This window comes from Orbicella faveolata, unplaced genomic scaffold, assembly GCF_042242905.1.
Source record: "Orbicella faveolata isolate gen_17 unplaced genomic scaffold, um_ofav_v1 contig_24, whole genome shotgun sequence".
NCBI lineage: Eukaryota > Metazoa > Cnidaria > Anthozoa > Scleractinia > Merulinidae > Orbicella > Orbicella faveolata.
The window spans coordinates 29,525,525-29,538,972 of NW_028301552.1; the positions used below are offsets into that span (position 1 = coordinate 29,525,525).

The window sequence follows — 13,448 nt, forward strand, 5'->3', positions numbered from 1 at the left end:
GCCCCTTCCTTCTAAAGCTCCCTGGGATATCCTACTCATTTAGTGAACACAATGTACATATAAGGTCTGTTGTGGCCTTGTGCTCCACTCACGAAGGAGCGAAGAGGATGAGTGACATGTAAGGTCCAGGGAAAATTATCTCAGTCTGTGGTTGGGTAGGGGTGTTTTAAGTTCCTGGGAGGTTAATTCTACTGTGTGTGAACAGGTTCTAACTCAATTAACCAGTCTATGGTCGATCATCATTAACAAATTTTGTTATTAAGCAAGTAAATTTGTCTTATTTACATTAAGGTATTATCTGTACTAGCTGTTAATATTTTCATGGTAATTTGCCGGACATGTATTCTGTATGTACCTACACTATATACATAGTACATATGTAGTAAATGGGGTGAAATGGTTGAAATGAGCCTATTACGTTTAGTATTTCACGGTAAGACCTCTAGGAGCTTTAGCGTGTCTTCAGATTATTAATGTGGTGCCTAGCAAAAAACTCTAAAATTTCACTTTCAACAAGTGCCCTGGGAGAATTGTTAAGGTGGGAGAGTTAGTGTTAGTGTCATATCCATCACTGTGTCTTTAATTCTGACATAGAGAAAGTTTCTCTGTGGTATAATACTCTGCCTTGTGTGATTTGATGTGTTTTGAAGCTGTGGGTATTCATGCTTTTTTTTCTCTGTTTTTTTTTAGACCTTAAAAAACCATTAAAAAAAAAAAGCATGACATAATTTGAATTATTGTTCATCTCAAATCATAGTTAAATGCTTCCTCATACTTCAAGAACTTGTACAAAGAAAGTCTTGTGCTAACCAAAACACAATGAATTTTTCACATTGAGAAAATATTGTACGTCAATACAGTGTGTACATGTAAGCATAAACAATTTTCATTGAATGGTACATCCATAAATAAAGACTGGATTTCCAGAAAGGGGGCGGGGCGGGGGCAGGAGCGGGGGCGGGGGAGGGTCTCGCCAGCCAAAATTTAAAAGAAATTCATGAGTTGAACTGGAATTTCCAGAGGGAGCTGGAGAAGTGGGTTGGGGGGTGGGGGGTCATACCAAGAAACTTGTGGGAGGGTAAAAAAAAAAATTGTGAATTTTTGTCATTTGAAACATTGGTGAGAAACTACAATTTAATCCTCTGGTCATCATCAAAAGCTCAACAGAAGGGAATTATAGTTTCAAGAGATGAAGTGAGTTGTGTCCAATTCTCAAAAATGCCATGTTTCCTCGTTTGTCTTTTCCTGCCAAGAGTAATTATTTTAATTTATTTCATTGTTTCCTTTGTGCATGTGATCTTTTAAGCTTTCTTTTTTCATCCTTTCGTGCAGTTGTTTTGTAGTATTTTTTTAGGTTAACTGTTGTGGTTGCATGGTCGTTTTGTAAATCGAATAAGCACAGGCTATTTCCACTTGTGGAACGCTGAATGGGCCGATCGAGGACAATAAAGAATGACAAAGAACTAGAAATTACTGACTGCTCGTATTCCTTGTGGTTTTTGAATTTATGAACATTACATTTGCTGTACATGTTCACATTTGCCTATAGAAGAGCAAGGTCTAAACATAAGCAACTTTTCGCTTCAACAACCAATACATATATAGGCGAGAGGGTGGGGGATAAGCTGGGCCTTTTCCTTAGATTTTCGAGTAAATTTGATATGATAAAATAATGTTTTAAGAGATGGCTGCAAATGTTTTGCCTAAATTTTTATAAGATGAACGACATTGTTCAAAAGCACAATCATTGCTTGGAAACCACTGACAGTAGTTTTGTTAGTGTGATAAAACATATCAGAGGTTCACGTACCTTCCATCTGACTGTGCCTTTTATAACTCCAGCTGTTGCTTTCTCACACTGTGCTATGAAAACATTTAAAAGAACCTTGTTGGCGGGTTTGATCTTTAAAAATGTCAGTTTAGGAATTAAGGAGAAGAACTTTGACCACCAATCAATTTTTAGTCAGTAACTTGAGGTGCAGTGGCCTCATGGTTAGTGTGCTCCCCTCTGGATTGAGCGGCGCGGGTTCGAGCCCTGGCCGGGGACATTGTGTTGTGTTCTTGGGCAAGACTCTTTACTCCGACAGTGCCTCTCTCCACCCAGGTGTATAAATGGGTACCAGCGAATTTAATGCTGGGGGTAACCCTGTGGTGGACTAGCATTCCATCCAGGGGGGAGTACATGTAGAAATACTCCTAGTCACTTCACGCTACAGAAACCGGAGATGTAAGCAGCGGCCTGGTGGCCCACTTGGCTTGTACTATATGCAGACTTCACCTTTTTACTCTCTGTCGGAGAAAATTATTGAATGGATGCGTGTTGAGATATTGTCTTGATGTGCCGCGAAAATAACAGAACTAAAATGGAGGCATGTTTGCAGTTAGTAAGGAAAAAAATGAGCTTTGAACTGAAAAAAAGTTGATGTTGTACAAACGTAATTGTGGTACAGCTATTGTTATTGATTTTCCAAAAAGCCAGCAAGTCTTTCGGCGGGAAAAAATTTTTCTTGATTAAAGACATTGTGATATTAAAAGAAACCAAAAAAGTTGGAAAAAAAACTAAGTCTTTTGGCGGGAAAATTTTTCTTGATTAAAGTCATTGCGCATTTAAATGGTTGGAAAAAGAAACTAAGTCTTTTCGCCGGAAAATTTTTCTTGATTAAAGTCATTGCTCTTTTAATGGGAACCAAGAACAGTGGAAAAAAAGATTTTTGGCGGGAAAAATTTTCTTGATTAAAGTCATTGCTCTTTTAAAGTCACCAAATTCACAAAATTACCTAATGCGTTAGGTCAGTCTGATAAAATAACTAAGAAATTTTGCACAAATGTTCAAGATATTGTTGTAAATCTATTACGAAACTATACATGAAATGCTAGTATTGAATGGGTTTGAATGTTGCCAAGCTGATATCGATATATTTCTTGTAACTTGTCTGTTTGATTTAAAACAGTATTTACAGACAGAATGCTTCACAATTTACTTATTTGTATTTTGATTTTTCCTTCCAGATTCGAAGACAAAGTTCACTGGAATCACCAAAGAGCGAAGCAAGGCAAAGCAGATTGTAATAAAGTCGCTTTTAGTAGAAAAAGTCCGGAAAAAATTGTGCTTTTTCAAGTGGTCAAGGAAAACGTCTACAAAATTTTCTTAGATTTAACTCTGGAAAGCGAACAAGAAAGAGGTCGGGAAACTTGTTTCGGTTTAAAAATTTGCGCTTTCAAAGCCACTGGGAAAATCGTGGAAAGAAAAAAAGCTAAGTCTTTTGGCGGGAAAATTTTTCTTGATTAAAGACATTGTGCTTTTAAAAGGAACCAAAAAGTTGGAAAAAGAACTAAGTCTTTTGGCGGGAAAATTGTTCTTAGAAAAAAAAAGTCTGCGCTTTTGAATGGTTTCATGTTTTGAGTCAAAAATATACAAGTCCTTTGGCGGGAAAAACATTGCCTTGTGCAACGGATTTCTCCCATCAAAAGTCAAAGTATATGCTTGATTTCTGGCTAGACTCTGTTCAAAAGTGCAGATTATTTTTTTTCATTTTAGCAACCCTACATAGTTAAAATATAGTAAAAGAGATAGCCTACATTCCGACTAGTTTCCAGGCCCCTTTTAAAAGCGCAATATTTTTTTAAATTTCTTTTGTAAAATTAAAGACAAAAGGACAATAAAACAAACATTACTTGTAAAGTGTTTAATTTTTTGTACCATCAACTTAATTTACATGTACAAGTCTTATTAAGGCAAACTTGTTTACAGCTAATGCAATTATACATTTTACTTAAACTACTTTGCAAGTCTGAAAATTATTTGCGGTAATTAGAAGGGTCATTAAGTAAAAAATAAAAGAACTACTGAGGCGAAATAGAAAAGTCTAAGTGTGAAAGGTCCAAAATTATGACAACTATCATCATAAATGAAATTGTGGCAAAATCTAATCACGAATTGTCAATCAGTAACTGAAACTAAGACTACAGACTAGCAATTTTTTTTACGAACGAATATATAGCAAGTCTGTTGAAGCTACTAGTAGCATTGAAATAACTTCAAAACTGGCTCGCTGCCGTTTTACAGTTTGGGGTACATATTTTACTCTGGTTTTGAAAATAATTTTCTGTTGACTTACTTGGTAGCCTCTTTCCAAAAACTATTTCTTAAAAGTTTTAGATGTATTGGCTACAAATTAAAGGGCGGACCCATGTTATAAATTGAAACCACTCGGAATAAACGATTGGTAGACTAGCTTTTAGCTTGAAATATTTTCTCATGAAAAAAAAAATTCCTGTGTAGTTCAGTACACGTCGAATTTTGAAGGTACAAACGGCGAAATCGGGCGAGATTCCAGACAATTCATTTTGATTTCGCGGTAGACTCCAAAATAATCCGAGTTGCATGGTCAGCAAAAAACCCTTGTTATAAATCGAAACAACACTGAAAATGCAAATTATACGCCAGCATTTGCCGATGAAAACGATTTTCTGTTTAATTAATTAAGGACATGTCCAATTTGACCAATCAAACAGCGAAATTTGGCGACATTCAACACAATTTAAACTGAATGCGTGGTAAATAAGCGAACGAAAATTTTTAAATAAACAATTCTTCCTTTCTCCCCCCTGTCCGAAAAAACCGTAAAAAATATAATTTAGTTGCACGTTCAGCCAAACAAATCAATTTTACAAATTCAAAGGACACGGAAAATACTATTGAACTTTTAGTGTTCAAAATTTGAGTGATTTGTTGAACGATTCTGAGCTTCGACTGATGATAACGAAACAGCGAAATAAGGCGAGATTGAAGATAATTTCAGCCGACTTCGGTACTGACAAGCAAACGTGAATTTCTTTCTACTTCTTTCTGCCAGCAAAAGCAATCGTTTTTAGGTTGTGGTTTCAATAACATGGATCCGCGTTTATTCAAACCGTTCAGTCTCGAGTTCAAGGTATAAATTCTCTTTCCTAACACCTATACTTTTCTTTAGCCAACAGTTGTGAAAATTCGGCCATACATCAAGAGAGTCGAGATGCAGATGTTTCGTCACTATTCTGCTTCACAATAAACTGATTCTGTGAGGAGAAATTGAACGTCGATCAGTCATGGTTTTTAACGACATAAGTATCTCAACTATTGCCCTTCACCTATCCAGAATCTTCTTCATGTTAGCATGCATCTGGCGTCCATAAGAGTCAGAGAGTCCATCAGAATCAGCTGCAAGGAGTCACAAAAGAAAATAAGAAAAGAACAGATAAACACTTCTTTGACTAAATGTATATTGTTGACTAGAGAAATAATGTTATCATTCGGTGCATTTTTCTTCCTTTTCATTGGCCGAGAGCTCACTACGTGACCTGTAAATTACTGCTAACAAATGATGGTCTGCTCATTTGCAGTATCGTCTAGATGTGTTTTGTTGCAAATAAATTTCTGCCAGTGATGCGAACTGAAACCACGCTCTTCTGATGAAAAATGGCAGATCGCTTCCCTGAGCTGTCAGATCAATTATTTGCGTCAGCCGAAATAACTGATCTGCTCTTCACTGACAATCACAATAAATATGTTAAATATGCACACAAAGATCTGCTCAGTAATTTGCTACGCCAGAAAGAAATCAACGGTAATTTATTGCGAGTGTACTTGTCTGTGGCAAAACAATTTGCATTTTATTAGCAATTGTGATGTGTTCACGACAGGTTATCAAATGTGCACTCTTGATATTTAGGAAATCAACAGACAATTCTGTATAAAATTGTCAACTCCCAAATCGTTTATCTTTAGGGCTTTTCGCTGCAAAAGCGACCCAAGTTTGACTTTGAGTGATTTTTTTATTATAATACTGTAAACACGAAGCCGTTGTTAAAACTAATCAGGATTCCCGTTTTACTTTGTCACGTGACGTCATCGACGCCATATTGGCTGTCATAAAGAAACGGAGTCGACAAAACCAGGATCGGACCGGATCGGATCACGGACCGGATCGCGGATCGGATCACGGATCGGATCACGGATCGGATCACGGATCGGATCACAGAAAAAAAAAGAAGTTTTAAAGAAAAAAAACAATCAAATCGTTTATAAGATCATAATAAATAAAAAATAAAAGTAGAAAACTAAAATATGTTAAATAAAAATAAGAATCCCGAATTTGACGCAATGACATGTTAATTACAGAGAATGACAAGAGGTCATTTAAAAAGCCACATAAGCGCCTAATTTAGGCCAAATTTAAATTGTAATGAACAGGCAGATGTAGTTATATTTGAACGTTAGTTGGCTCAAAGCTTGGGTGAACCTCCCATTCTCGTTTTTGAAATTGCTGTTAGTATCAGTAGCTAATTCTCGGCTACTTTTTCGTGTCAGATGTGAGCGTTACAGTTAGCGTTACAGTTAATGAGAAAGCTTACGTACGAAAGCTTAGGGACATGACTTGCTTTAGAGGAGCTACGTCACGATTTGCGCATCTTGAAAAAACTAGCCTAGTTTTTCAAGTTCGTCATTTGCAGTCCTCGTTAATCTTTGCCATCCTTAACGATCCTCATTCCGTTTTGATTTGTTCTTGCCTCTTAAGTGCTTTCTATCCTAGAACACGATCATTTTAGGTTTTATTCCACATAAAGGCAACTCTTTACGACCCTAAAAATGACTCTAAAACTCGTGACGTAACTCCTAAAATGTTGTTTATTCTCGGGTTGCGTTATCGTTCACACTATCGATGTTATTCCTATAATTTTTTGTGAAACAGCTATATTTCCTTGAAATACAAATGGTTTGTTTCATTTTATTCCAGTACGAAATATCGCATTCCATACTCACATCTTGTAAAAGTATAGACCTGTCTCAGAAACGGACCGGAAATTGTTTGAAATCATCAGGTGTTTAATTTTTTTAGTGTCTTTAGTTTTTGTGTTTCGATTCATACGTTCGTCCTATTATTACCATGCTGACTCGTTTCATGACAGTTTACCTTTGATGCAAGCGAATATACGAAATATCATTTATCTGAACTGCGGAGAAAGATATGAAGACATAATTGATCATCGCAATCAAAACCCAACAGCCTGAAAAATATTCATCTGTGACCAGCTCCCAGTTGGCTTGATATTATAAAAGAATAAAGGAATATCACAGCTGAATTAAATAAAACGTTCTGCTCACAGTAGTCACTCTAGTGTAATTTGCTCAACAAAATTTTGAATTTTGAATCTTGAATTTTGAATTTTGAATTTTTTTTCCTTGATCCGATCCGTGATCCGATCCGTGATCCGATCCGTGATCCGGTCCGCGATCCGGTCCGTGATCCGGTCCGGTCCGGTCCGATCCAGGTTTTGTCGACGCCGATAAAGAAACGATCTTCAACTCGCTGCTTTTGCTTGTGTCATCCAGCATGGTCGCCACGCCTTTGACATATCTCGGGGTTGGATGCAAACCATAAATACTAAGAGTAGAATCTGTTTGAAATTGAAATTTGTTTACCTCGCCGAAATCACGTGCTAATTCGCATCACAATAGAAACCAACATGGCGGCTGTGGCGCGTGCGCCCTTCGAAGGTCGTTCAAGGTCACCCAGATCCGGAGGGGAGATAACAATCACAGTCAAACGCGTCAGCGACAATGTTTCATTATATTCGTTAATACTATGATGAGGGCCTGCGAGAAATGAGATTAAGTTCGATAGCAGTTGTCCTTTGACTTGGAGAAATGAATTGTCTCGAACAAGTCTTCTTGGGTAGTAACAACCGCCTTACAAACATTGTCCTATCAAAAGCCAGCAATAAAATCTAGATAATATTCACCCTTTTAGAGCAGAACTGATTTTTTTTTTATCCTTGCAAATACGTGCCGCTAGATATCGAGGTTTTGTTTATCGTGAACTCTTACCCCAGATAAATAAAACAGGTAATAAAAGGTTGATAAACTCAGAAGGAAAAGAAAACAAACAGCGGTTACAAACATTATGTTACAAAAGATACTTCAGAAGTGACGGTTATAACTATAACAAAAAAAAAATTATAAATTTAAAAGTAAAACGGAGCACTGGTGACAAGCTAAAAATTAATAACAAAACTATTACTTCCGGTAGTTGATAATTCCGGTAGAAATTTTTTAAAAGAGAAACAGCTTCTCACTGCCAACGTTTTCATTAAGTGAGGGTTTTAAGTCTCTGATCAATAGCGTTCTTTAATTTTACAATGCAAGTCAGACTTTCCAGTAGCGAGGACACGGGAAGTATCAATTTTGTCATGACTATTTTAAGCTTGTTACCAGTACCTGTTTTTTTTCTTTTTTTTCTTTCTTTCTTTTTCGGTTATTTTTTTATTTGTTATGGTTATAAACGTCACTTCTGAAGATGTCTGTTGTAACATACGAAGCATCAAGTTAATGCAGTTAAGCTTTTTAGATCATGCGTTGTCTATTAGTAGTGCTTGTAACCACTGTAACTTCTGAAACGGAAATGGCCGAAGAACAAGAATGTTTATGTTGATAAACAGGCTCACCTTTTAAATTTTAATCAGAACGGCATCTGTGATCTTTATTTCATCCGCTTAAATCCTGAGGAGCCATAACAATACCAATCTACAAAGTGGATAAGGAAGCACGTTCAGTAAATACATCAGAACTACACTTAATAACTCAGTACAAAGACTTGCAGAAGTAAAAACACACGTTAATGTGCACCAGCACAAACAGCAACAAGAATGAGATGTCTGAACCAATTTTAATCTGTTGTTTTCTGCAAGCTGCAAGTTTCGATTTGTAACACTGATATGGGACCTAAATTTCAAAACTACCTGAATAATTTTCTTCTCAAGTTCATCAAGGCCATGTTATTGCTTTACAATGTTTGTATTTTTATCAATATCATTGAATCTTATGAAGGTACAATGTGTATGTGATGAGAGTAAGTCAAATCATTAAATTTAGGAATCGTCTTGGCGCACATAAAATCCTCAAAACTAGCACTAGAAGAAATGTATGGTAACTCGTGAGGAGAATACAAACTTCGAGCTTAAGACTAAAAGTTCAAGTAATTACCCGAAGTAATCTTGTCAAGGATCACATCACCAGAATCCCCGACCGCTTCATTGCCACTTCCATTTGCCCTGGAAAAGGGATGAAATAGTTTAAAAAGTATAAAGGCTTTTCTTGTTGATAATAACACATACTTCGAACATGTCATTTCGTTGCGTTGAAAAAAGAAGGTTTAGGCACTGTGCAATGCAATTGCGCGAGTACCAAAATCCACTTCAGAGAATAAGAACTCAATAATTTTATCAGTCCTTTGCGAGTTTTCTATATAAAAAAAATATCACCATCGGACGGATGAATACTTCGATAGTCAGAGGTTCTAAACTGCCAAAGTTCACTAATAAGTGGCGAAAAGGTACCTACTATTCGAAAATGCCTAATTGTTTCGAATGTTTACCATCTATTTATAATCAAAAAGGTCAGCTTACCACTACAAAATACATTGATTTTGTGTACAGTTCTTACCATGGCAAGCTCACTCAAAGCACGTGCTTGCAAGGTTTGCTTGAAGTCATTTCTTGTTTCAGGTATTTGTGTGTCGAACAGCTCCAAATGAAAGGACAGTCCGGCCCAAATGAAGTTTGATTCTTGTTCCTAGAACTGGCTACAGGCGTTGAAAATTTAATTTCTGCCAGATGAATTCTTGAACGTGGAAGGTAGATGCTCGACCGAACGACTCAACGCAGCAAATGTTTTAGCACATGTATAATTTGCAATTTAAATTTGCAAACGTTTTGCAGCCACACACCAAATGGCTAATTTAAATGCAATCATTTGCCTTGGTTCGTCTTCTCGTTATAATAAGGGCGGGATGTTTAGATTTAACTTATATGCGAAGGAATATGGGTGAATATGTGTCCAAAATCAACACGTTCCTGCAATTAGTCTGACAACTTATATTCTGTTCTAAAAGCAGAGAAAAATCGGGAGATTCGATGATCTTCTTCCTAGTCGTTTCGCCGTAGATAGTTTGGCCGGAGATTGAAAGTAGATCTCAGTGATCTCTTGAGAAAATTAATCGATTTTGGCTTTTTTAGGCGAAAGTTTGCATTGGAAACCGAATTGAATCAAAGCATAATAACATTCAAACCTAAACCCTTGTTCTTTCCTTGTTGTTTCAACTTCTGCCCTATTCTAGTCGACTCATCTAGCTCGTATTGCTGCGGTACAACTTGCGCGAGATAATTAGTGACTTCTTTGCCACTTGTCAATATGTATTTGAGTAGGAAAATATCTGATTTATTTATCACGTTTGAGGGTTGAAATTCATCCGCCCTTGCCCTGAACGAGGCTGGTCCTGTTAATTTAATAAAAAGTCCTACACAAGCTTTTGTCCATCAAAAAAAAATCCTGTACAACCCAAAAGTGAGAAAAAATTTCATGCCCCAAAAAATTGCACACCTCTCCTATCAAAAAAAAAAAAAAAAAATGGTCCGTTCCTAATATTACAACACAAGAAACTCAAAACCCAACATTTAAATTTTCTTCCCACTTCCGCCGGAAATAAGCGTCAAAAAAGGCGTTTCTAATTTTAAGAACCGCGCTCCGCACACTAGGCCGCGCGGATGGCGCGGTTAACAACAAAGGCGTGCGCTCACTGGCCAATAAGGACCTTACACAAAACATGATGGCAACGGCAACGAGAACGTCACCAAACAAAAGGTTTAATGAGCAGAACAATGGCTGTGCACGTGCATTGTAATTCTTGGTACATTTCTTTGCCGTCGAATTACGTCCTCTGCAAATCAACAACGTGAAATGACCAATTTCCAAGTTTTTTGACAACGGGACCCACTACGGCTAATTTTTCGTAATTCTATTTGGAACTGAACACATTCGTAGCATATTCAGCACGGCCAAGTTTTAATACCGACAAACACACTGAATGGATGTACGTAAATGCTAAATTCCAAAGAAAACAAACACACCTTTTGATAGGCGTCGTCCTTGCCGTCGCCGTCGTATACATGTATGCGTAGGGTCCCTAATATTCACAGTCGATAACGGACACATGGATGGCCGCCACGGCACGCAGATCTCGAAAATTTCACCAAGCTGTTAAAAAAAAATCATTTTTGCGATGTTAATTCTCCTTGTTATATTTCTCAGTTAGTACGCGCGCTGTGATTGGTCAATTTAGCGGGCCGTAATCCACTGTACGGCCCGCTAAAATCTAAAGCCGTTTCTGTTGCCAAAATATTTCGTGATTTATCGCCAAGTATTCTTAACTTTTTTAGCAATTAGAAGTTTAAAACTTTCTTTTACTTCTGAAATTGTGTATTAAAACCTGCTAACAATTTAAGATCACTTAAAATTGTTGACTTTAATCTGACCTAAGAGAGTCATCTTATATTGTGGAACGATTTTGGTGATTTAAGTACCGTTCAGATGGAATGTATCGCTTATTATATACCTAACGAGTGAGACAAGTATATGATGTATATGAACATGTCCGGATTTGTAGACAGCGATTATTTGCTGACAACGGCCTTCTACCAGGACGTAAACAAGGAAGTGATCCCACTCTTCTGTTCACGAAGGTGACAATACGCGATCTGTTCGTCTGGATGCACTATTACGCAGCCATTAGGAACACGGTCTTGCCTGGCAACGCTTGTACTTGCTCGCTTGCTCGCTTGGGAAAGAGCCTTGCAAGAACTGACGGGCGACGAAGATTATGCAATGCCATTTTGGGATTGGAGGGAGAGTGGCGAAAAATACGAAATTTGCTCTGAAGACTTCCTGAAAATCAGTAAGGTGGAAAAGAAAAATGGAGATCATCGGTCTCGTTTCTGAGTTTTACTAAAGGAGCTCAGTCATGTTGTTTTGAGTTAAAGTCATTTTGCAGTGGCGGATCTCGGGAAGGGGCCCGGGGCCCCCCCGCCCCTCTTATTTTGGGTTAAAAAGGAAAAAATTACAGAAGGAAGAAAACCCGAAAGGTCAAGAAAACAAACTGCCGCCCCCCCCCCCCCCCTTACCCCCGCTCCCCCACCCCGCTCATGGTCTGGATCCGCAACTGTTTTGGCCACATTCAAAATTGCGTTTAAAGTAAAGAAAACCTGAAAATAGTAGTTTACTAAGGTAGAAAAACACCAAAGAGCTAGATAACAATAAGCCATAAAGAAACAAGGATGGTTAAGGATGGAGAGTTAGGATTAACACGGATTACAAACGACGAACTTAAACAATTTAGGTTCAACTTTTTAAGATGATCAAACCGTGAGAGAACTCGTTTAAGCGCTTATGGCAAAATTTAAGGTGTTTTGGTAAACGTACGCTGTTGTTAAGGTGACTGATGTCAAGAAGATGACCAAAATGATCGGGCTTTCGATTGGTACCATTATCATATATTAATCCTCTTTAAATCATTGCCAGTCACCTCATCTGGGGGGTTATAGGAAGCTTAAAGAGAGTTTGCTTCTTCCAAACCATAGAGGTTGAGTAACCGAGCGGCGGGTTCGTATTTTCGAGTACAGTTCTCGTCCGCTGACGGGTGTGGGAACAAGCTTTACTAGAATTGAATTCTTGGTATTGATATATACAGTATTACGTTATCAATTTCAGGAATGTCCCCTGGTGACGAAGTGACACAAGACACTTCTTTAGGGCAATGGCCGGTTACAAGGTTAACAGCAGTCGACGGAGACACGTCAGGCACGTCCAGCGGCAGTGAATGGAAAACTGCACCTGGGAGTTTAGCAGCGACTCTATCAGTTAGCTTAATTGTTGGAGTGATAATAGTTGTTATAGAATCGGTGCGAAAAGTACCCTATATGACTTTGCCGTAAGGAACTTCTGGTCCCGGGGGGGAGGGGGGGAAGTGGAGGGGGTTTTCCATATGAAAAAGTCGGGGATGCTTATCGTCTCGCATAGGGGTGTAAATCAAAGATTCTGGTCTCACTTTGAGTAATTGACGAAACACCACTATTTTTTAGCGGTCAAGGTATCTTTTAGGGTGCACTCGAAGAAATGAGAAAAAAATTGCTCTTATTCCGCTTTTAGGCTCGATTTCCGCTGCGCTGCTCTCTCGAATCCCGTCTACTAGCTCGTACTCCCTCCCTAAACAGCTGCTGGCAATTGAGCATATTCTGTTTTAAGTGGAATCTTTCAGGGGTCAAAAAAAAGAAAAAAAAGAAAAAAAGAAGCTCGAGTCACGCCCAGAAATATTCTAACGAGCATCCCTGTCAATCCCTCCCTCCCTCCCTCCCTCCCTCCCTCCCTCCCTCACTCACTCACTCACTCAATTCATTAGTAACAAACATACGGCTTCCTCACAGGTTCGTAATGCTAGAAGTGTACAGCTCAGGTATCAGATTTTTAACAGCGAGATCGTTTGTGAGTAGACTGCTCCTACTATGACATTTTGTCTCAAGAGACAGTGGCCAATCAGGTTATATAAATGCCGTTATGATGATTTGGTGGCTTCGGGATT

At 38.1% G+C, this 13,448-nt stretch overlaps 1 long non-coding RNA gene across 3 annotated transcripts; it reads right to left on the reverse strand.

Annotated features, from left to right (window-relative positions):
* Positions 1-3,658: 3,658 nt before the first annotated feature.
* LOC149111232 (uncharacterized) lies at positions 3,659-9,698 on the reverse strand. 3 transcript variants are annotated; one of them, XR_016207895.1, is made up of 3 exons: positions 9,482-9,698; positions 9,023-9,090; positions 3,659-5,200 (listed from the first exon to the last, which is right to left on the reverse strand). It is a non-coding gene; the product is annotated as an uncharacterized LOC149111232 (long non-coding RNA). The 3 variants fall into 3 exon arrangements; XR_016207893.1 differs by lacking the exon at positions 9,482-9,698 and having other exon boundaries at positions 9,023-9,288; XR_016207894.1 differs by lacking the exons at positions 3,659-5,200; positions 9,482-9,698 and adding an exon at positions 8,171-8,563 and having other exon boundaries at positions 9,023-9,288.
* Positions 9,699-13,448: the final 3,750 nt, after the last annotated feature.